We start from the raw sequence: 24,110 nt of genomic DNA on the forward strand, positions 1-24,110 counted from the left end.
CAGTATATTTCAAACAATAAAATATTTACGGTGTCTTACTCCATTAATCCGAACTACATTTTATATGCAACAACTCTGTGCATTTTCCCTTAAATCTGCAAACTTTCTACTAGGTTAAAACTCAGTATTTTCTATTTTCTTCCTTTCTTGCTAAAACGAAAGTGTTCTTTAGACAACCTGGAATGATGACTCTATACTACATTATGTTGCATAGAGCATTTTATGTAGCATATCATTTGACAGTTGGACACTTTCTTTTTATATTGAAAGCAACAGGGATTACGTCCTTCTACACTTATATGATAAGTAAACACATTCTTTTTAATTCGTGGAATTGTACCAAGGCACTAGGTTCAGAGAGTTTTTAATTTAAGATAATAATAATAATAATAATAAAAAAAAAAAATAATAATAATAATAATAATAATTATTATTATTATTATTATTATTATTATTATTATTATTATTATTATTATTATTATTATTATTATTATTATTATTATTATTATTATTATTATTATTATTGACTTAGGTTTTCCTGAATATTAAGCAATATTTCACAAAAATCTGGTATTTTTAAACAAATGTGTTCGATATCAAGTTTTCATAAAAGTAGTCACTCTCTCCTATTAATAATTTCAGAGGGGCCGCGGTGGCTCAGTGATAAAGCGTTCACCTTTGGTGCATGGGATCCTTGGTTCGACCCCAGCTCGCACCAAGTGAATTTTGTGGTGGAGAAACACCATGTTCATGGGTTTTCTCGGGGTTCTCCCGTTTTCTCCCACTTTTTCATTCCACCATTGCATTCATTTCTCATCATCACCGTGTCCTTTAGCCTAGCCGGTATAACCGTGGGTCGTAAAACTTAAAGATTTGATTTCAAATAATTCCAACCCAAACAGTTGCAGGAAGTATGTCATTTCGAATAAAACAAACTACTCTATAAAATTCTGAGTATTATTATTTTTATATATATACAATTCTAGCGGACCTTATTTCTAAATCGAAGGCTAAGAAGACTAAATTCACTCTCTTTTTATTATAAATTCATTTCAATTGAAGCAGTTAAAATAGTTGGGAAAAATTAGAAAGCCATACCCTATATTCCAGTGTGCCACAACCGGATAACGTGGCACACTGGCATGCCCAGCAAAATGAACAGTGTGACGCAAACTTTTACCTATTATTTACAAGAATATTTTTCGAGTTTATTTTATTTATTATTATGAACGATTCTTCCACGGATCAGCTCTCTGTATACAATTAAACAAACAAGTATCACATTGAGGGAATGAGTGTAATTATTTACTTTAATAGTAATAGAAATGTATATATATATTTGTATTTTCTACCGGGAATAACTTCATCCGGTCTAGAAAGCTGGGACTAATAACAAAGGAACCCGATGTGCTGAACACACACCACCTACGAACTTCAATACACCAACGAAGGTGCAGACTATTCATGAATTAAAGTCTCTTACCCAATGTATTCTCCTAACATATCTCCCAGCGATTACAACATTTTTTGGTATCTCAATCACTTCCTAGTAGGATAGCTTTACCTAGAGACCACTGATTAACCTGGTATTGGATGTTTCACTTTCTTACCTTTGGAGTTGACAGTCATCGGTTGGACAATCTCACACGCAAATATCTAATATTAACAACGTTTCTTCTATAATTTCGTAATATTGTATTATTTCTTTGTATTATTTATTAGGTTGATTAGGCTTGTTTCAACACTTTTCTCTTTGCACCTACTTATTACCTATACCTTAATGTTGGATAAAAATACACTAGCTCTCACCGGGAATCAAATCCAGAACCAATGGACTTGAACCATTTGGCAACAACAAGGCACATTTAAATAGAAGTTTCAATTTTGTTAGGAAAATTTGATTAGGTGTAACATTTAAAAATATATTTAAGAATGGGTACGGATGAAACGCACTGAATTTTCTCGCTCGAATTTCTTAAACTGACTCGTGTTAGGCTGCAGCTATTACTGAAACATTTATTTGGGAAATGCGAATAAAATAATGTGTTTTTGGAAAACTTTGTTCGAAGCAACTTATGTCCAAAAGTAAAGAACCCATTGGTCATATTTCTGTTAGAAATAACTTATGCCATATATTAGAATTATTAAAGAAATAATTGTATGTGAACTATGAGCAAAAGCGTCTGAGTACTTTCTGAGAAATCGTCAAAAAAGTCATCCCCAAGAATAAAATATCCCTTGTGTATCTTTTCAGGACAAACGAGTTAGGCTATTTATGAAATACGAACAAAATTGCCAGAGGATAATGGAATTATACCATATACCACTTCTAGCTTTTTAGGATAATGGAATTATACCATATCGTTAGGTTATTTATGTGACATTCATTTATGAAATAGAACAAAATTGCGTCAGGCGTTAATGGGAAAATCGTCGGAGAAGAGTATACTACCTCTTCTGAATGTTTACAGGACGAACGAGTTGTGTCATATTGTTAGGTTATTAATGATACAATTATTTATGAAATGTGATTGAGAAAATTGCTCGAAAAAACGCATCCCATACAGCAAATTACACCTTATGTATTTTTTTCAGAGCAATGATTCAAACTATATTTGTAAAAAAAAATAAGCAAAATCTTTACAGCTATTTTTGAAACAACTTAATTATTTTAAATTTTCATCCTTCAGTAAACTACCCTTATTTTTATGTGTCGGAGAATATAGAATTCGAAACGATAAAGTGTTATAAAATCTTCATGTCTAGACTTAGGTCCAGATACGTCGAACAGTATGGCCTCTATTTGAATGCATGTAAAAGCGTGACGAACCAACAAACGAACAGATGGACAGACATCAAAATCACTTTTTCGATATATGGGGGCGTGAAACTTGATTTCATTGAAATCTCGAATTCGATTTTTATCACTATTACTACAATTTCTTCTTTGGTCGCTTGAACGTGAAAAAGAATAGGAATACAACGACAAGTAAGGTGTAAATTTGTAATTCCCAAAATTTAATGAGTTACGTTTAATGTGTTGCCATGCTAGAAAAAAAGCTTACGCCTGTTTGTTATATCATTTTAATATCAGTTTTTCACGCTACTATATAATGTAGAAATATGGTATGATTATCGTTCATTCATTCTATATTTGGAAATATTCGTGTTCCGTATACACAGATCTGTATAATTTAGTTACGTTCAACGAAAGCATTCTTGCACTTGTGGATATGAAAAAAAAAAAGAGAGAGAGAGAGAAAGTCAATACTCTAAAAAGGAAAAAACAGGCACACACACACACACACATAAACGATCATTTAACATCAGGTCGATGTAACAAGGGGTAAGACTGCACAGATTTTCAAGGTCGCGTATGTTCTTCCTGACACACAAACCCGAAGTGAGTTGTCTGCTGCTCAAGAACGGGAAGTAACATACAAGACTATAAACTGAAAACAATAACTGCTTCCAATAGTACATGTATTCTAATACTGAATAAATACGTCGATTAAAGGATACTACCAATAAATTATTTCCTTATTATTATTATTATTATTATTATTATTATTATTATTATTATTATTATTATTATTATGTGATTTTTGTTTTCTTGGAATACATTTTCATTTGTTCCTTGTGAAAATTCGATTTGTCTGTGGCAAGTTAGTGATAATAATTTTCCTGTTATGCATATTTTTTTTCAGAGCAACCTAGAATAAGCAACTGGAACAATAATAAATGAAACAGATATATATATATATATATATATATATATATATATATATATATATATATATAATTGAGTAAATGACACAGGAATAAAATAAACTTGAAAATGTGTTCACATATTTTTACGTATGTTAATGCTTTTTTTTTACATATTTACAGTAGCCTAACTAAGGCCGCATGGACCTCTAAGCTAAAATATTAAAACGGACTCTCCTAAATGGCAAGTTAATGAAGGCACCTAAAATTTATAGAAAATACAGTTTTGACTTATGATGTTAGATCTAGTCAATCACTACTTGTTCATATTATGAAAAAAATGCGTATAATAATTTATTATTATTATTATGCAATTATTCATTGAACTAAGAAAATATAAACAAAAATAGATTTTTCCTAAACAAATTAGAATATAATGTTCACAAGTAATATATCAAAATCCATCAAAATTTCTGGAACCTGCTCACAATTTTCCAAACCGACAAACCATTTGGAAAAGGTATTCGTTGATTACTTTGTGACTTTCTTGACTTTCAATGCTCAAGATTATATATATATATATATATATATATATATATATATATATATATATATATATATATATATATATATATATATATATAAACTCAACCATATACGAATAGATACTAACTAGACAGAACATTATGACAACCAGCATAATATTTCATGTGTCTACTTTTGGTTCGCAGGACAGCAGCAATTCAGTTTGGGACGGAAACAATGAGACCTTGGTAGATAGTTATAAGCACTGCACACTACGATTGCACATACAAGCAGAGCCCTACACGGAAGGGCTCGCCCGTTTGACCCGGCGGGTTAACCGGCCCGGCCCGGCCCTGCTCGTTTCAGGAAATAGCAAATTGTTTCAAGTAATATCAAACAGGACCGGGCCGAACCGGGCCAAAGGGGGGCGGGCATATTCCTGGTCGGACAGAAATGCTATAGGGACGAACCGGGCTCATGCATTTTCGGGCCGGTTCGGCCCAAATACCATGAAAGCCGGATCGAAAACTAATGTTGTCAGCCAATGTTAATCGTAACGTGTTTGGGAAACTGACCCTTTATTCAAGACTGCAAAGTACTGTAATACTACTATATTATTACTTCTACTACTACTATTACTACTACTTCTACTAATGCTACTACAAACCACTCCTAACACTACTACAACTGCTACGACTTTGCGTAAGAGTGGACATATCTGCTGGTACCGAATTTACCTTCTAAGTACAGAAAAAAACGGAGAAATTCTAGTTATTATGTCAGCGCTGCGTAGAATGTGAACCGATGCTTGATCTACGAAGGACAACGGTGGCTCAGTAGGTAAAGCACTCACATCTGGTGCTAGAGGTCATCGGATCAATCCCAGCTCATGCTATGTGAGATTTGTGGTGGAAAAACACCGTGTGCGTATGAGTCCAGATTCCTCTTACTGTATTCATTCCACCAATTCATCCCATCATCGACCATACGGCCTGAGCCGTAGCTATATAAAGAACATATGATAAAGTCAAGTACTATACCTACTAAGTATAATTTGGTAATCAACCATTAGGACACGGAGGTCAAAATCGTGAAATGCAGTGCTCATAAGATCAATTCAATTTGTACTAATGTTCAATTATCAAGGCAAATTAAAAATGTTGTTACATGTTCCTGCATTCTTTATAGTATGATACTACAAACATAACAGAATATAATGACCAAATAAATCACCAAGACGCCAAGTCAATTAGGTGTTCCTGGAACGGTTGCTCAGTGGTTGAGGGTTCACCTCTTGTGCATGAGGTCCCTGTTTCGATCCCAGCTTTCGCCAAGTGAACTTTTTGGTGGACAAACGCCGTGCGGAGGCTTTTCTCGGCGTTCTCCCGTTTTCTCCCACTTTATTCATTCCACCATTTCATTTATTTCTCATCATCACCGTCTCCTTTAGATTATCCGGCATAAATGTGGCACGTAAAACTCAAAGATTTCATTTTCATTGTTTTGTTTTCGTATTATTAGTAATAGCAGTAGTAGTATTTGCTGTAGTATTAGTATTGTAATGGGTAGTAGCAGTAGTGGTAGTAGTAATAATAGCAGCAGTGGCAGCAATAGTGGAATTAGCACTAGCATTCATAATCGTAATAGCAATAGTAGTATTAGCAGTAGTAGTTGTAGTATTAGTATTACATATAGTTTGTTAGCAGTTTTTCATATCTTCTCTGTTACTCTTAATGTACTAACGAGTGTAATATAAGACTTACTTCCATGAGCTGTATTATTGTATAATAAAACTGGCTGGACGGAGAAAGCACAGATAACATATAGACAGACAGAATAGCGATATATAAAACAAACCTTGGGTAGCCTTTCCCACGATTTTCCTATTCGAAAAGGACAAATAGACATTGCAATATTATGACGACACATTTCTCAATTCCCATTGCATATTGAAGGATTGACTTATCAGACTTAGTTGTTCTCAGGCAAGTTACGACGTTTAGATCTCTGCTCGTTTGTACCCGGCCAGTTTAGGGTCCGGCCCGTTTGGGCACGGCTCGACTTTCGGGCCGGGCCTGGCCGGGCACAAAATATAGATACTTCTGGGCCGGGCTGGGTTGTCTTCGTGCCTGGATTTGAGAGGCTCTGTTCCAAACTAGCGAGCTCCACGCTCGTGAGCTTGGCACTCACGCTCAATCGGGATCGTGCTGGATAATTGAGCATGAACTATAGTGAGTCCGAGAATGAACTAGAATAAGGGCGAGTCGGAGTGAGCGTGAGCCCAGTCGAGAGAAGTGAATTCGAGACTGAATGAGTGTGAGCCCAGTTGTGAGAGGTGATCGCGAGCTTCAATAAGCGCTAGCTCAGTTGAGAGAAGTGTGCGCGAGTCCGAGTAGACGCGATGTCACATAGGGCTTTTGAGGGCCTGCCCATTCGGGAGAATTGAATGCGAGCCCGAGTTAGCGCGAGCCTAGTTTTTGGAAGTGATCGCGAGCCCGACTGAGCTCAAGCTAAGTTGACAGAAGTGATCCCAAGCGCAAGCCCAGTTGAGGGAATTTAGCGTGAGCCTGAGTGAGCGCAAGATCAGTTAAGAGAAGTGAGCGCGAGTCCAAGTGAACTCGAGCTGACTTACGTTTAGTGAGCGCGACCCCATTCGAGAGAATTGAGTGCGACCTCGTGTGAGCGAGAGCCCAGTTTGGGGAAGTGCTCACGAGCCCAGTTGAGGGAACTGATCGCGAGCTCGAGCCATGTTGATGCAAATGAGCGCGAGCCCGAGTAAGTGCAAGCTCAGTTGAGAGAAGTGAGCATAAGCCCGAGTGAGCGCGACCCCAGTTAAAATAGTGAGCCCAGTCGAAAGAGATGAGCGCAAGCCCAAGTATTCGCGAGCGCGAGTGATTGCGAGAACAGTCGAGGAAAATGGTCGGAAGCGCGAGCCAGAGTGAGTACGAGCCCAGTTTAAAAGAATGAGTTCGAGCGCGAGCGAGCTTAGTGTAAAATTCTGTTTGTCCATGGACTGTTTTCGCTCACGCGGTATTTGCATGCGCTGTTTTTGTTCATGCGCTGTTTTTGTGCTTGCGCAGTTTTTGTCCATGCGCTGTTTTCGTCCTTATACATATGTAAGTGGGAAGAGTGCCTGTCATTTATGCAACCTGAACCACAGTAAAGACATTTGGGTTCTTAAACTTAAGATACTCCTATATGAAAGTTATTATATAAATTTGTTCAATTATGATACATTGTAAGCATAAAAATATTACGTATTTTATATTATGCTCTGGTAAATAGTATACTTATATATGGTATATTAATTTGGGGTGCTTCTTACCCTACTCATTAAAAACCTTTGATGGTTCAAGAAAATAATATTGTAAGAATACGATTAAAACAAGGCCTGAAGTAGACAAGATTAGGGTTGTCATACGTCAATATTTTCAATGATAGAATTAACTGTCCCGAGAAAGGCTTTCGGGACGCCTCTTTGTCCCTATTTTGGTTCTTCATATTGAAAAACATAACGTGCAGGAAATAGTATGTCTCAGCTAAAAACGAAAGGTTTTCGGAAGATTTGTGTAGCCAATTAATTTTACTAAACAAACAACCAGGAGTTTGAAATTCACATCCATTCTTTCGTCCTATAAGTTGTCGAGCTTCCAGAGGGGGAAAAATCGATTTTTAAAAATATTCAAGAGGGATCATATGTTATGCCAATAACTTCTTGAATATTTCTTTCAATAGAAAAAGAATGTATTTTTGCTGGTGACAGGCTTTAACTACTAGTTATTTTATACCTCAACTGCCAGCGAAGAACCGCTTCATTGGTGAAACTTTAGTAAACAATGGAAATACCTACTGCTCTCAGTCGCTGCCTGTTAACCGCATTTAAACTATTTCGCCCTGTGTGCTGTCTTCTGAGGCACAATTTTACAACAGTGACGACGCCAACTTTAATTTCTTAGGGGGTAAAGGAGAGACAGACATTTTGGGGGGCTGTTATTTTTGCATACCAGTGCAACGTGCGACTTAAATTTCAGTGCAACTTGTATTATGTTGATGTTTTCATATTATATAATTATAAATTAAATTTATTTTAAATAAAATTTTCAATTTGCAAATAAGGTAATATCTACATATAAATTATCGATTCTGGGTATGAATATATTGGGGAAGTGATCCCCAACCAGGGTCGATTAACACCTGTGTCGATAAATGTCGATCCCCAACCGACATTTGAACCAGGGTCGAATTAAGGAGGGTTTAAGGGACTATAGCCCGAGACCTACAGGTGGACAGGTGCTTCCACTCTGATCAAAATTTCAACTGGCTATCCTGAAAGAATCATGAAGATACAATCATCATAAAATAAAGTGTGACCAAAAATATGAGACATATTCCCTTAACTTCCTTACTGTACACTCATGTCCAAAATTATGTCGCATGTCTATAAATGTGTTGCAGGAATATAATTTGATAACGAATTAATCCGGTATTTCTTACAATGTTAGTATGTCTATAATCGGAAAAGACATGTATGTGACACATTCCATGTCCAAAGAGCAGTAAATAAGAATAATAAAACGAAAATAAAACTTCCTTGTCCATTTAGCAACATTTTGTTTTACTCACTCTAATTTTCGTATTTATAATTCTATTCCTATGAAATTTACCACAAATATACATTTCCCGATTATACAATAGTATCAGTATTAAAAGTACCCTACAAAATCACTATCAAATTATATCCTTACAAGAAGACAGTTATAAATATGCGACAATCATTTTGAACTTGAGTGTACTTTCACAGAAATGTATTAGGTGCCGGCAGGGCCTACCTATTTTTTCTAGCTCCGGACCTCCAGATAGGTATAGATGCGCACGATACAAGATTTGTGGCTGTCTCGTCTCGAAAATGTGCTGTAAAAGTGATGTCTCGACTCAAAAAATGTATATTTTTCTATTGGAAGAGCCGTGTCTCGACTTGAATTTTGTAAGGAAAACCCTGTATCGACTCGTCTCGTGTCGCATCAATATGGAGATAGGTTAATCTAGCCCTGATTTTAACGTATTACAGTGGTCCAAATTATACGTTAAATGGTCCGTATGAATTTTATGTAGCCTCGGTGCTTGAGAAGGACACTAAGTTCCTATCTAACAAACTTAATTGAAGATACCTTAGTGAACCTATATTTAACTGATTACACCACCACCTATCAGAGTTCGAAAAAGTGTTCGAAAAAGTGATAAAATTTATGTATTTTCCCCTTAGAACCAGAATATGTAATTAAAATAATGGAATTCAGATATCAGTTTTCAGTTTCGCCCTTATGTGGAGAAGCAAATGTTAATCTTAGCATACGTAAATTTCTCCTTGTAAAACATTAACTTTTTTCGTACAGTTTTTTTTCGTCCGATGCTTGTTTCTCAAGATATTTTGCAATATGAAGTAACAAAATTCATCCCAACGTGGCGTCGTAAATCGTATCCCATCATATTTTCCCCCAACAACTCAGCTTCTGTAGTATCCATACAGTACCAACTATACGAAATATTTTTATGAAAATGTCCAATATTTAGTGCTTCTTTCAACGCAAGGAAAATCGACCTCCTGTTTCTATTTGACATTTTGAAGTTGGCCGCCCCCAATAGAGGTATTCACAAGAAATTACTGTTTCCGAAAATAGCACTGATTGTTTCCTCATGTTCACATTCTTACTTCGCTTTAGTTTCAAACAATTATTTACTATCCTCGCATTGAAGTATCAATGAGCTCGTGTAGCTCTCAAACGGAAAGAGACATGACAAAGTATTTCCTCTCAAAGTTGTTCAAAATTTAGTGATTCTTTCAAAGGAGGGAAATAAATCCGTTTTCATTTAAAATTTTGAACTTGTGCCCCCATAGAGGAGTTCCTGCGACGCCCCTGATGTCAGAAACATCACCATACGAATTCAGCATATGCACTTTGGTATTTTTTTTTCAAAGATTTCTGTACACTAGGACCTGAGTTAAGGTCCTGTTACGGATATCGTGAATCACCCTGTATAGCTTGAGATTGATGTCCCGGTTTTTCGTTTAAAAATCTGGCAACCCTAGACTAGATAAACTCTATGACCAATTTTCAGTGTTACAAAATTATATTCGCAGAACGTATTAACATATGTTAAAAACGAATAGAAACAAATGGGGCGGAATAAAACATGTACATAACCAGAAATATGACAAACAAAAATTTAGAAATTAAAGCAACGAGTAAATCTAAAACTCAATATCAAACATATTACAGAGCTCAGATCATTTATAATGAACTCACACTCCGAATCAAAGAGGAAAGTAATTTTAAAGTATATAAAATTTTAATTTTACAGTGGTTAAAATAATCCAAAAGTATTTAAAAAAAACTATTGTTAACTAAAAGTAAGAATTATAAACCTTATTATGTTGCGGTAAGAAACTAAATAAGTAAATATAATGCTAGAATCAGGCTCGCATACAAGCTTTTGATTATGTGAGCCGTTTTCTATATTTTCTTTATTCTTTGCACAAGAAATTCAAACATTCTCGCAATATAGAAATAAGTGCACTGAATTAATCTGCCTGACGCCGGAAGATATACATTACTTCTGGAAGTTCAAAGTCCTGTTATATCTGAGTGCCAGGTACGTTAAACTCTATTAATAAAGGAAATCTAGGTAGTCCGATTCCCATTGGAGAATTAATAAGAGTTACAAGTAAGAAATTTGTCTTGTTGATTTCTGTAGCAGTTTACTTTTCCTTATTCTTTTAATTTACTCACTCAGTATTTTGTATATTGCTATTTTTTAATTTAATATGATTATGTATTTTAAGTATATGCTTTAATGTATCGGATAAACAGAATATATAACATTTTCTTTTTTCTGTAAATAAATAAAATAAAAATTCTTTCTTTTTCAGCTGTAATTGTTCCTGACTCCTCTTGCTAAGGATGTCTATAACAGAGCCCTGCAAACCCAGGCCCGAAGACGGCCCGGCCCGACCCGAATGGATCTGAATTCTGTGCCCGGCTCGACCCGGCCCGGCCCGGCCCGAATCTCGAGCCGGGCTCTAACCGGGCCGGGCACATTTCGGGCCGAGCCGGGCCGAAACGGGCCGGGCACAAATCGGGCCGAAACGGGCCGAGCACAAATCGGGCCGAAACGGGCCGAGCACAAATCGGGCCGAAACGGGCCGAGCACAAATCGGGCCGAGCCGGGCCGGCCCGACTCGGCCCGAACACTGTGAAAGACGGATCGGAAACTAATGCTGGCACACAGAGAAAAATCCGTTCTCCGGACAGCGGTATATTGTACAAATATACGGTATCCTCTTGCTTACTATAAGAAATCAGTAATACGTTATCCGTATGCTACATAGGCACTGCCCTTAGATGTTACATCATGGCTTTGCAGGATGTTTGACATCTAACAGTTTTCCGTATATCACATGCATATACTTATGTTACCTTCGTTAGTTATATGTTATTTACGTCCATTTGTATGTGAGATCCTGACCACCTACATTTTTTCATACAGAAAGTACGTATAGATTGAACAGTTATACAGAAAGTATTAAAAAAAAAAAGTTTTCAGTTATACGTCTGCTGTACGTTAAGTCCATAAACTACAGGAATTACGCATGTATCCTATCTTTTTAAGTACGCCACCTACAATTGTTTTCTCAGTGCAGCCTGTGTTAATCGTAATGTGTTTGGCATGGGCGGCGATTAGGGGGGCAAATGGGGGCAGTTGCCCCCGCACTTTTTTTAAGTAACCAATTAATGTATATAGTTTCATTTGGAAATGTAACGATTTTGTATGTGTTACTGATTAATAGGAAAAAATGCTGCCATATAATATTTGCTGTTGCGTGAATACGTATTGGTTGTCTTCCCGTGGAGTAAAGAAAGCTACAGTAATTGCGTTTTAATCGCCACAGAAAATAACCCCAAAAATAACCTATTGGAGCACAATTTCAGCATACTTTCATTTCTTCTTACAAGGGCTCGATATGTTAGTGAGCCGCTTTGAAGCTAATCGAAAGAACATTATGCAAAAAAGTAGGGCCTATTTCACAAGTTATTCTTTAATTGCACAAAAATTGACAGTTCCTAAAATGTCTTTTCTTCTTTCTAAAGTAAGGAATATCGATTAAAAAGAGCGTGATAAGAAACAACTTCTACCTTTTCCATTGTTTTGTAGTGTAATATACGAGTGAAGTGTTGTGTTTAAGGATGTACGAGTGTATATACAATAAAATTTAGTAAATTGAACATAATTCTAGGTTTTAAGTTTATTTTGTATAACTGAAGTGTGGATTGTAAGTATTGTTGTGTTTTGATGTGTTCCAAGAAAGTGAAATCTGCACCTAATGGCAACGAACATATTTCAAGAAGTAATAAAAGCAAATATTTCTTTAAATGTCGTAGCATATGCTTGTAGTATTTACTGTCTTTCATTTTCTAAGAGTAATAACATACATTTAATAGCATGTGTGGAATTAAATATTAAGTTTTTCATTAATCCTCAGTTTCAATATAACTTTTGCAAAACAAGGATCATTATTTATTACTATGATTAATATTATCCTTTCTATTTATTTGTTTTGCAAATTTATTAAATAATCTGATCACACAATTTTCCAGACAGAATTTTAAGATGTTCATGAGCAAGGAATCAAATCTCTTCTTACACTTTAGTTGTTTAAGAGTACAAAGGGCTAGTAGCTACTTGCGTTGTTCTTCTCAATTTACTTAATAAACTATTATATACGATATACGGTATTTTAACTGAAAATATAGTATCCTATTAGTTATACAACCTTTCGTGAAACAAAATGTTAGAAACAACCAGGAAAACTAACGTTTATATACAAATATTCAGATCATGTCTTGCCCCCTCACTTTTAACGTCCAACCGCCGCCACTGGTGTTTGGGAAATTAACTCTTTATTCAAGACTGTAAAGTACTGTACTTCTACTACTCTTATTACTACTACTACTGCTACTGCTATTATTATTATTACTATTATTATTATTATTATTATTATTATTATTATTATTATTATTATTATTATTATTATTATTATTATTATTATTATTATTATTATTATTATTATTACTTCTATTACTACAACTGCTACGAGCGTCAGAGTTGACATGTCTGGTGGTACATACTTTACAATCTAAGTACAGAAAAAATCGAAGAAATACTAGTTATTATGGCCAGTCTGCGTAGTCTGGCCAGTAGAATGCATTCACATCTGGTGCTAGAGGTCGTCGGATCGATCCCTCCTCGTGTTATGTGAGCTTTGTTGTGGACAAAAATCGTGAACGTGGGAGTTTTTGGATTAGACCGTTTTCGTCCACTGTCTTCATTCCACCAATTCATCCATCATCATTCATACGTCTTGAGCCGTAATTGCCTAAAGAACATATGAGAAAGTCAAGTCCTTGACCTACTAATTAGAATTTGTTCCGCTACATTAGACCACGGAGGCCGAAACCATGAACTGGCGTGTTCATAAGATTAGCGCAATTTGTAGTAATGTTCAATTAGCACGGCAGATTCCAAATCATATTACATGTTCCTGTATTCTTTATAATTCGATGCTACAATAATAATAACAAGAAACAATGATCAAATAAATCACCCAGACCCCAGGATCGATGAAGTGTTCCTGAAACGGTGCGTAACAAGTAAATAACAGAGCTATATGACGGAATGCGAGGCAGTAAATCAAAACAAAATCCACACATATCATTGTTGATCAAAAAATACCTCAAAAGTCTCCTGAATGAAAAATGTATAGATATCAGCTATCAAAAATGCCTCTTAACATCACATATAATAGAAGGGATAGTTCATATTGAGAAAATGAAAATATAAGGTTTCCTAAGAAACCAATAGTGCAAAATGAACATCGCTTTACTGTATGTCATTGTACGCATCCAATAGCACAGAAACAGATTCAACAGTTTCAGGCTTTAGAGCATTTCTCCGTTCCTGAGTACTAAAATATCTTTCAGTAGACCCACTAGAAGCAGGGATGACGAGATACTGACGCGTTAATTTACACAATTTTGTTAATGTTTGTTCTTGTTGCTTCCACCACTGCAGTATATCCAGTTCTCTTACACATGATGACATGTTGAGGTAGATGTCTACTTCATCATCAAATTCACCAGAGACTGAATGTCTATCTTCCCAATCCATTAGTTTATTCTTCTTGGTAGGTGGTTCCAAGTTATGCCAACTAGCCTAAAGTAGACGATGGTGAGAAACAAATGAAATAGTGTAGTAAATAAAGTGGAAGGAAACAGGAGAACGCCGCGAAACTCCCACACGGTGTTTGTCCACCACAAAGTTCACTTGGCGAGAGCTCAGATCAAACCAGGGACCCCATACACCAGAAGTGAACGCTCAACCGCTGAGCCACCGTTCCAGGAACACCTAATCGACCCTGGCGATTTGGTGATTTATTTGATCATTATATTTTGTTATATTTGTAGCATCATACTATAAACAATACATAAACATGTAACACCATTCGATATTTGCCTTGCTAATTGAACATTACTACAAATTGCACTGATCTTATGAGCACGCCAGTTTATGGTTTTGCCCTCCGTGGTCCAATGGTAGCGTACCAAATTCTACTTACTAGGTCAAGTACTTGACTTTACCATACGTTCTTTAGGTAACTACGGCTCAGACTGAATGGATGATGATGGGATGAATTGGTGGAAACAAAAAAAGTGGGAGGAAGCGGGACCACCCCACAAACTCCCATGCACACGATGTTTGTCCACAACAAAGCTCACATAGCATGAGCATGGATTGATCCGACGACCTCTAGCACCAGATGTGAGTGTTTTTTCTACTGAGCCACTATTCTCCCTCGTAGATCAAGCATCGGTTCACATTCTACGCAGACCGGCCATAATAAGTAGCATTTCTCAATTTTATTCTGTACTTAAAAGGTAAATTCGGTACCATCAGACATGTCAACTCTGACGCGAAGTCGTAGCACTTGTAGTAGTATTAGCAGTGGTCGTAGTAGTAATAGTAGAAGTAGTAATAGTAGTAGTAGAAGTAGTAATAGTAATAGTATTACCAGTACATCACAGTCTTGAATAAAGAGTCAGTTTCCCAAACACATTACGATTAACATAGGCTGACAGTAAGACCGTACAAACACGGCAAAAATAGATGTAGTGGAGGACATTAAAAAAAACAAATAGGCTGACAACATTAGTTTCCGAACCGTCTTTCAGACTATCGGGCCGAGCCGGGCCGGCCCGGCCCGGCCCGGTTCGGCCCGAAATGTGCCCGGCCCGGTTAGGGCCCGGTCCAGTTTGATATTACTTGAAACGGGTCGGGCCGGGCACCGGGCCGAATCGGGCGCGCCCGGCCCGTGCAGGGCTCTGGTCTATAACAATTGTGAACAGTCTGTAGCAGTGGTTCTCAACATAATTCCTATCTAAACCCGCTCGTGTGAGTGCAAGTCCGAGTAAGTACGAGCCCAGCCAAGAGATGTGAGCGCGAGCCGCATTAACCGCGAGCACGAGCGATTGTGGAAACAGTCGAAGAGAGAGGTTGGAAGCGCGAGCCCAATTGAGGTAAGTGATCTCGAGCCTGAGTGAGCGCGAGCTCAGTTAAAAAGAGTGAGCTCGAGCGCGAGCGAGCCTAGTACAAAATGTTCATATGTTTTTTTTTCCACGTGGTATTTGCTTACTCTGTTTTTATCATTGCCCGGTTTTTGTGCTTGAGCGGTTTTTGTCCACGTGGTATTTGCATGCGCGGGTCTTGTCCTTGTGCGGTTTTTGTTCTTACGCGGTTTTTGTTCACGCGGTATTTGCAGGCGCGGTTTTTGTCTGGGCGCTTTCTTGTCCGTGCGCTGTTTTGACCGGATACCATTTTAAATATGACAAATAGTCGTATTATCTGTTCACATGAGTTTGTGTAATATAATTTCCAATTAATAATACAAGTATGTATTTATCAGAAGTAACATTATATACCATATCCAAACAATACGAGTTTTCCCTTTTAATACGCCGTAATACATCATTCACTATCTTTTGCTATATTCTAAGAAATCGAGAACTGTAATTTCATAAAGAAGAATACACAAAAATGAACTAAAAGATAATCAAACATGAACGTCGATGAATGTTTTGGACAATATTTCAGTTGCAGATATATCCACTCTCTCTTTCTCTCGGTTAACATGTGCATGATTCTTGCATCTCATCTCTATATTTAGAACTTTGAGCAAAGATCAGTCATCATACACACTGCAAGAACAAACTAAATTTAATAGTATTAACTGGACTTAAAGTTGATTTAAACCCAACACTCCCAACTTGAGAGTTCTGTCATGAAATAATGGTCGGAGAGGAAAAGAACGGAAACAAAACTTTGATTAAAAAATAACATATATAAACAATAACTTTATGTATGCCCAATGAAGGCTTAAGTAGCTAAGTCTAGGTTACGACAACCCTTTTGAAGAAATCTTGAGAGTGACACAATATTTTTTTCCTAGTATAGAAATCTCTGTATCTTGGTAGGTATTTAATTAATTACGCTGAAATCTGAAGGAAGCATCTTGTGTGGTGAAATAATACATTACTTTCTGTCAAGAAGATTTTTGTCGTGGGTCTGCATTCTTTAACCCTTCCTGGAATCTATGCAGTGATGCTATTCAGCCGCCTCGCACAGGTTTGCTAGAGCCGGTTGTTAAAACATTGCGAGTTCGCGGAACTCTTTGTTATACCAGACACAAACACACACACAGAGTCAAGAAAAGAAGCCAAACATATTTTTGAAAACATCTTTGTACTTTTCCCACTAGTTTGCATTGTTGTGAAAACACTTAAATTGTTTCAATTCAACAGGCAAACTTAAATTTGATTATGAATTCCAGGATGTTGTCTGCGATATTGAAACCCGTGAGTGCAACGAATGCGATACGCCTCTAATGCAATTCATATTACGTGTGCTACCTATCTATATTTAAGACTGTGATATTTTCAATAGTTGAAAACTATGCACCTTCGAAGAAATGTGTACGAAATAGAGTGGTATTTTCGTCGATGTCTCGAACAATTGCTTGTCATGTCATGGTAAGACAAAAATATGAAAACTCCTGTTATAAAATTGGTAGCTATTTCAAACACGATTTTCGATTGAATGGTAGGTGTTGATGTGGTCACCGGTCATCCTCTAAGGTATACAAACTGGTCAATCGAAAAGATGGGCCAGTTGCAGTTCAGTCCGTGCATGTTATCGTGAATCATGTGTCAGATGACAGAGTTTCAAAAAGGGCAAATTGTGGGTGAGCGTATGGTCGGAACTTAGGTTAATAAAGTATTGAAAACGTTTGGAGTATCAAGAGGCACAGTCTAAGATATCATGACTGCCTACGAATATTCCTGAAAAAAAAAACTCATCAGCGAAGCATCAGCGTGGATGAAAGTATGTGTTTTGTGGCAAAGACAGACGCATATTGAGTAGGATTGCAACCAAAGAGAAGATCACGTCGGCACCAAATGTCACAGCTGAGCGGAATGCTTACAAACCCTGTCAGCGTCAAAACAGTCAGAGATAACTCCACAAGCAGGGTATATATTGCAGATCTACAATTCCCAAACCACCCGTGACTGTTGACCATGATGCTATACGGAGACAGTGGTGCAGCGCCCATAAAAACTAGATATGGGAAATTATCAGACTGTACTCTGATCGGTCGAGTCCGATTTGGGGGACAATGTTTTTACCCCAAAAATGTTTGTCGTTGAAAATGATGGGATACGTTTTGTCCGAGTTTTCCATTTACCCAACTGTTTCCGAACAAATTACTCGGTTCAAATTATTCTGCCAGCTTTGTAGCTTTTATATTACAAAATATGTTGTAACTCACGACATTCCGCCCGGTGGCACGTATAACTTTGGGATTCTTCTAATTATAACATATCAAATGCAAACAACAATTGTCTCGTTCGGATCTCAGCGGATCCACTGCATGAACCTTCCTTGTAAGATGCCAATGGTGGAGATTCGAACCAGATACATCTAATTAATATATCCCTGTGCAAGTACATTACCATTCACCCAATGAAACACAGCAAAAATTTCTGTAACAAACATAATATATCAGACTAGTTGTAATACTTTTGTTGTATTAACGTTAAGTGCTAAGTATCAAGATTCGTTCTGATTTTTTGTTTTTTTAATTTTTATAGCTTGTTGTCTAAACTGTAATATGAAAATAAACGCAAATAACTATTTTATTCATATTTGCTACTTGAATAGCTTTGATAAAAATAATTAAATTACGAAGTGGATGTGTATTGTATAGACTGATTGTTCATATCATAGATTCGTTTGTGCTATTAAGAACCGGTTGTACATATGTGTATATATATATATATATATATATATATATATATATATATATATATATATATATATATATATATATATATATATATATATATAGATAGATAGATAGATAGATAGATAGATCGATAGACAGACAGATAGATAGATAGATAGATATATAGATAGATAGATAGATAGATAGATAGATAGATAGATAGATAAATAGATATAGATATATAGATAGATATATATAGGGAGGCCCATTTTAATCTTTCCACGGAAATATGTCGAAAACGGTTGAACATAAATGAACTGAGCAAAACTCAAATAGGAAATATCATAGGGCAAATCGAATGGTGATGTCGCGGTTCCTCCCTGGACCGCTCTTCGAAAGAGCCCGAGCCCAACTTTAAAATTTTAAATGAAAACATGGGGCGAGTGTCACCTCGTTCGATAGATCTTTGAAAACATAAAAGCGATGTAGCAAAAGATTTTTCATATTGGTCACCGTATTCAGAATGACCGCCAAGATATGTTACCTGTATTAGATAAATGTCCGGTACCACTAATATGAAAACCGTTGAACATAAAAGCACCAAACAAAAACTCAAACAGGAAAGCTATGGGACAAATCGAATTATGTTGTCGTGGTGCCTGCCAAGACCGTCCTTCATGGGGGCCCAGGCATAATTTAAATATTTTAAACGATAATATGGGTCAAGTGATACCTCCTTCGATAAATCTTCATAGAATAAACAGCGTTGTGGTAAAAGATTGTTCATATGAGTCACCGTATTCAAAATGGCCGCCAATACATGATACCTGTATCAAATAAAAAGTACAGTACTACTAATGTGAAAACGGTTGGAGATAAATGAACATGAAAAAAAAACTCGTATACGAAATCATAGGGGGTATTTATCATTCCACGCTCGAGAATAATTCAACGGAGAAAAAAAATTATTAAAGTGTAATTGACACAATGCTAAAGGGGAACCCCACTTTTACTTGTAATAGGTATGGTTTGTCTGAAACACTTGACTGTCCAAGTGACTGGTACTGTAATGCACCAATATTGTGCAGACGACTTTTGAGTAAAACCAACGTTTGTACACATTGTCCTAAAATTGCATTGTTCCACAAATTGGTTTCATATTTCAGTTGATTCATTTTTTCCACAAACCATTGCTTGCAATCAAAATGGAAGGTACCATTTAACAAGAATTTTACCTAGTTTTTTCAATTGCATACATCTATCTCTTATAAAAACACACTTCAGATAATTTTGTTGTGTAGATACAATTTGCAAAAACTAAGGTTCTAATTTGCAATTTCACCGTCGCGGTAGCACCGCGAAATCACCATTTGATTTGCCCAATGGTACTTCCTATTTGAGTTTTTGTCCTCTTCATTTATGTTGAACAGTTCTCGAGATATTTCCGTTTAAATATTAAAATGGGCCACCCTTTATATATATATATATATATATATATATATATATATATATATATATATATATATATATATATATATATATATATATATATATATATATGGGAGGGACAAAAATATGGAATGCCTGAAATATTGCACATTACTTTTGATAATAATAGCAAGTATTACCACCTTTGGCACAAAGAAGAGGTGCAGTCGTCGGAGGATAGAGAAATACATGTATCGAGTAGTTATCAAGTGAATGATGTATTATTATTCCACCAAAACAGCTGCAAGTTATTGTAGAAACGACGGTAGTAGTAGCGAGCTCCCCATTGGTCTCCAAAACTGATTACAAAAGCTCAATGATGTTGAAGTCTGGCGATAGTAGAGGCCATGGTAGATCTGACTTCATCTTCGTGCTCATCAAACCAGTCCTGGACAATAGGAGCTGTATGAACTGGGGCTCTGTTATTTTGGAACACGGCATTGCCATCTGGGAAGAATGTTTGCAACATAAGACGCAGCTGATCACTCAAAATGTTTACGTAGTTCTTAGCAGTGACACGTCCATGCAGGGTGATGGTGGGTCCAGTAAGATAACAGGATATGTCTGCCGAACTTATCACTGAATCGCCGTCATGCTTCAGTCTTGGCAACAGAGAGTATGTATCGTATGCTTGTTCTGGCGTTCTTCAGACGTAAACTCGGCCAGCAGGTGGAAACAATGTAAAGGAAGACTCGACCGATCAGAGTACAGTCTGATAATTTCCCATATCTAGTTTTTATGGGCGCTGCACCACTGTCTCCGTATAGCATCATGGTCAACAGTCACGGGTGGTTTGGGAATTGTAGATCTGCAATATATACCCTGCTTGTGGAGTTCTCTCTGACTGTTTTGACACTGACAGGGTTTGTAAGCATTCCGCTCAGCTGTGACATTTGGTGCCGACGTGATCTTCTCTTTGGTTGCAATCCTACTCAATATGCGTCTGTCTTTGCCACAAAACACATACTTTCATCCACGCTGATGCTTCGCTGATGAGTTTTTTTTTTTTCAGGAATATTCGTAGGCAGTCATGATATCTTAGACTGTGCCTCTTGATACTCCAAACGTTTTCAATACTTTATTAACCTAAGTTCCGACCATACGCTCACCCACAATTTGCCCTTTTTGAAACTCTGTCATCTGACACATGATTCACGATAACATGCACGGACTGAACTGCAACTGGCCCATCTTTTCGATTGACCAGTTTGTATACCTTAGAGGATGACCGGTGACCACATCAACACCTACCATTCAATCGAAAATCGTGTTTGAAATAGCTACCAATTTTATAACAGGAGTTTTCATATTTTTGTCTTACCACGACATGACAAGCAATTGTTCGAGACATCGACGAAAATACCACTCTATTTCGTACACATTTCTTCGAAGGTGCATAGTTTTCAACTATTGAAAATATCACAGTATTTTAAATATAGATAGGTAGCACACGTAATATGAATTGCATTAGAGGCGTATCGCATTCGTTGCACTCACGGGTTTCAATATCGCAGACAACATCCTGGAATTCATAATCGAATTTAAGTTTGCCTGTTGAATTGAAACAATTTAAGTGTTTTCACAACAATGCAAACTAGTGGGAAAAGTACAAAGATGTTTTCAAAAATATGTTTGGCTTCTTTTCTTGACTCTGTGTGTGTGTTTGTGTCTGGTATAACAAAGAGTTCCGCAAACTCGCAATGTTTTAACAACCGGCTCTAGCAAACCTGTGCGAGGCGGCTGAATAGCATCACTGCATAGATTCCAGGAAGGGTTAAAGAATGCAGACCCACGACAAAAATCTTCTTGACAGAAAGTAATGTATTATTTCACCACACAAGATGCTTCCTTCAGATTTCAGCGTAATTAATTAAATACCTACCAAGATACAGAGATTTCTATACTAGGAAAAAAATATTGTGTCACTCTCAAGATTTCTTCAAAAGGGTTGTCGTAACCTAGACTTAGCTACTTAAGCCTTCATTGGGCATACATAAAGTTATTGTTTATATATGTTATTTTTTAATCAAAGTTTTGTTTCCGTTCTTTTCCTCTCCGACCATTATTTCATGACAGAACTCTCAAGTTGGGAGTGTTGGGTTTAAATCAACTTTAAGTCCAGTTAATACTATTAAATTTAGTTTGTTCTTGCAGTGTGTATGATGACTGATCTTTGCTCAAAGTTCTAAATATAGAGATGAGATGCAAGAATCATGCACATGTTAACCGAGAGAAAGAGAGAGTGGATATATCTGCAACTGAAATATTGTCCAAAACATTCATCGACGTTCATGTTTGATTATCTTTTAGTTCATTTTTGTGTATTCTTCTTTATGAAATTACAGTTCTCGATTTCTTAGAATATAGCAAAACATAGTGAATGATGTATTATGGCGTATTAAAAGGGAAAACTCGTATAGTTTGGATATGGTATATACTGTTACTTCTGATAAATACATACTTGTATTATTAATTGAAAATTATATTACACAAACTCATGTGAACAGATAATACGACTATTTGTCATATTTAAAATGGTATCCGGTCAAAACAGCGCACGGACAAGAAAGCGCCCAGACAAAACCGCGCATGCAAATACCGCGTGAACAAAAACCGCGTAAGAACAAAACCCGCGCATGCAAATACCACGTGGACAAAAACCGCTCAAGCACAAAAACCGGGCAATGCCAATAACAGAGTAAGCAAATACCACGTGAAAAAAAACACGCAAGGACTGAAACCGCTCATGCATATACCGCATGGGCAAAAACCGCGCATGCAAATCCCGCGTGGACAAAAACCGCGCAAGCACAAAAACCACGCAAGGACAAACAGCGCAAGCAAATACCGCGTGGACAGAAACCGCAAATGAACGAAAACCGCGCATCCAAATACCGCGTAAGCGAAAACAAACAACAGCCATGGACAAACACCATGGATTAACATTTTGCACTAACCTCGCACCTACTCGAGCTCACTCTTTTTAACAGAGCTCGCGCTCACTCAGGCTTGCGATCACTTACCTTAATTGGGCTAACGCTTCCGACATTTTCCCTCGACTGGTCGAACAATCATTCTCGCTCGTGGTCACTTGAGTTCGCGCTCACCTCTCTCGACTGGGCTCACTCGGGCTTGCATTCACACGGTCGGGTCAAAATAGAAATTAGGTTGAGAACCACTGCCACAGACTACAATTTTTATAGACATCCTTAGGAAAGAGGAGTCAGGAACTATTGCAGCATAAGTCTCCTAAGTGTGATATCCCAGATGTCTTTACTGTGTTTCAGGTGGCATAATTCACAGGCACTCTTCCTAGTTAAATCGGTATAAGGACGAAAACCGCGGAAGGACAAAAATAGCACATGCAAATACCGAGTGAATGAAAACAGCCCATGGAAAAAAACATATGCACATTTTGTACTAGGTTCGCTCGCGCTCGAGCTCACTCCTTTTAACTGAGCTCGCGCTCACTCAGGCTCGATATCACTTACCTCAATTGGGCTCGCGCTTCCAACCTCTTTCTTCGACTGTTTCCACAATCGCTCGTGCTCGCGGTTAATGCGGCTCGCGCTCACATCTCTTGGCTGGGCTCGTAATTACTCGGACTTGCACTCACACGAGCGGGTTTAGATAGGAATTATGTTGAGAACCACTGCTACAGACTGTTCACAATTGCTATAGACCAGAGCCCTGCACGGGCCGGGCGCGCCCGATTCGGCCCGGTGCCCGGCCCCACCCGGCCCGACCCGTTTCAAGTAATATCAAACTGGACCGGGCCCTAACCGGGCCGGGCACATTTCGGGCCGAACCGGGCCGGGCCGGGCCGGCCCGGCTCGGCCCGATAGTCTTAAAGACGGTTCGGAAACTAATGTTGTCAGCCTATTTGTTTTTTTAATGTCCTCCACTACCTCTATTTTTGCCGTGTTTGTACGGTCTTACTGTCAGCCTATGTTAATCGTAATGTGTTTGGGAAACTGACTCTTTATTCAAGACTGTG

Source organism: Thermobia domestica, chromosome 6 (genome assembly GCF_964235325.1).
Source record: "Thermobia domestica chromosome 6, izTheDome1.hap1.1, whole genome shotgun sequence".
In the NCBI taxonomy this organism is placed as follows: Eukaryota; Metazoa; Arthropoda; class Insecta; order Zygentoma; family Lepismatidae; genus Thermobia; species Thermobia domestica.